This window comes from Dreissena polymorpha, chromosome 7 (assembly GCF_020536995.1).
Source record: "Dreissena polymorpha isolate Duluth1 chromosome 7, UMN_Dpol_1.0, whole genome shotgun sequence".
Lineage (NCBI taxonomy): Eukaryota > Metazoa > Mollusca > Bivalvia > Myida > Dreissenidae > Dreissena > Dreissena polymorpha.
In genome coordinates this window covers 96,489,369-96,491,763 of record NC_068361.1, presented here as the reverse complement: position 1 = coordinate 96,491,763, position 2,395 = coordinate 96,489,369, and positions in this window count along the sequence as shown.

The following is a 2,395-nucleotide window of genomic DNA, read 5'->3' as shown; positions in this document are numbered from 1 at the left end:
TAGAAACCCAAATCACCAGTAAAACTATTTTATGGAACAATAAAGACATAACTTCAAACAATAAGACTTTTTTCTATAAACATTGGTTTGAACAAAACATTAAATATGTCGACCAATTGTACGATTACAGAATAAATGACTTTTATTCTTTTGAGAACATATGTTATATATACGGAATACCTTCAAGCAATTTCCTAATGTATTACACATTAATTAAAAGCATACCCATACATATTAAATCTACAATTAATACAAATAACACACCATGTACCCAAACATCATTCACGGAAAACATACTTGCAAAACAAAACAAAACAAACAAAATATTTTACAAACTACAAATTAAACACCCTGCAGAAAACTCCAAGATTCAAAATAAATGGCAAAACCTGCTTCGAGAACATGCATTTAATTGGAAACAAATATTTATCATGCCATATAAAACAACTATAGATAGCACACTGAGAAATTTTCAATATAAATATGTGCATAGAATCATAGCAACAAATAAATACCTTTTTAAGTGCAACCTATCCAACACAAATTTATGTGATATATGCAGCGAACACATTGAAACAATAGAACACTTGTTATGGGAGTGCAAACATATTCAAATTCTATGGAACCAGTTAACAACATTTCTAGAGAAACAACAATTAAAATTTAAACTGTCTCTCTTAAATATCAGTTTCGGTGTGAATACTTTTAAAATACCAGAAATTAATAACACTGTGAACCACATTATCATACTCATGAAATATTTTATATTTAGCTTCAAATACAAAAAACAAATACCTACCTTCAACTGTTTTATAAACTATTTAAAATTAAAGATCCAAATTGAAAAAGAAATAGCCCTCAACAACGATAAACTTCATATTTTTTAACAAAAATGGAAACGCATAAACTTTCATAACCCAGTCCAGTTGTCTTCTACCTAACTCTCCGCAAATCATCTCTATGATTGATTATTACATTTAAAAATAACAGCATACACCACAGGCAACCAAAAAAAAACAAACAGTATATCCTAGCATATCATGTATAATATGTGTTTGACATTATAAATGTTCTAATTGTATGTTTTATATTGAATAGATCTAAATAAAAAGAAAAAAAAAAGATAACTACAGATGTTAAAAATAAGGGCAATATGCATTGGATTAATTTCTTACGGTATTTACGGTAGTTATTATTTGTAATTGTCTTCTGCAAGTACATGTTTCCATGTTTCGCTTTTAAACAGACCTCAAAACCATTCAGCTTAAGAGCATTTAAATTCAGACCATACAAAGCTCTACACAGGCCGTCACAGACATTTCCAATACAGGATATTTCAAAACTATTTGTACAACCCTTCTTTATTGTTACGCGTGTACCGAGTAATAAGCTGCATTCTTTGCCCTTTTTACAAGTAGTTATATCACAGTCCTCCAGCACGCACTCAACCGAATGATCAAGTTCCAGAAGCGCGCAGAACAGACTGCTAAGCCAGGTAGAAGAACATGTCACGTCTCCCAATTCGATGTGTTTTATGGACGACAGTCTTTTCCGAGAGCCTGTAACTTCGCTGTTAAGAACAATCCGGACGGGACATATCGATGTAGTCGAACGGCAAATATCTGTAAATGAAAATACAAAAACCAATATCGTCGTAGTAGTAGTCGTAGTAGTAGTAGTACTAGTATTAGCAGTAGTAGTAGTTGCAGTAGTAAAAGTGGAAGTAGTAAAAGTAGCAGAAGTAATTAGTAGTAGTAGTTGTAGTAGTTGTAGTGGTAGTAGTAGTAATAGTAGAAGTAGTAGTAGTAGTAGTAGTAGTAGAAGTAGTAGCAGTAGAAGTAGTAGTAGTAGTAGTAGTAGTAGTAGTAGAAGTAGTAGTAGTAGTAGTAGTAGTAGTAGAAGTAGTAGTAGTAGTAGTAGCAGTAATACAAGAAGTAGTAGTAGTAGTACTACTACTACTACTAGTACTAGTAGTAGTAGTAGTAGAAGTAGTAGTAGTAGTAGTAGTTGTAGTAGTTGTAGTAGAAATAGTAGTAGTAGTTGTAGTAGTAGTATAAGTAGTAGTATAAGTAGTAGTATAAGTAGTAGTATAAGTAGTAGTAGTAGTAGTAGTAGTAGTAGTAGTAGTAGTTGTAGTAGTAGTGGTAGCAGTAGTAGTAGTAGTACTACTAGAAGTAGTAGTAGTAGTACTACTACTACTACTAGTAGTAGTAGTAGTCGTAGTAGTAGTAGTAGAAGTAGTAGTAGTAGTAGTAGTAGTAGTTGTAGTAGTTGTAGTAGTTGTAGTAGTAGTAGAAGTAGTAGTAGTAGTAGTAGTAGTTGTAGTAGTAGTAGTAGAAGAAGTAGAAGTAGTAGTAGCAGTAGTAGTAGTAGTAGTAGTAGTAGTGGTAGAAGT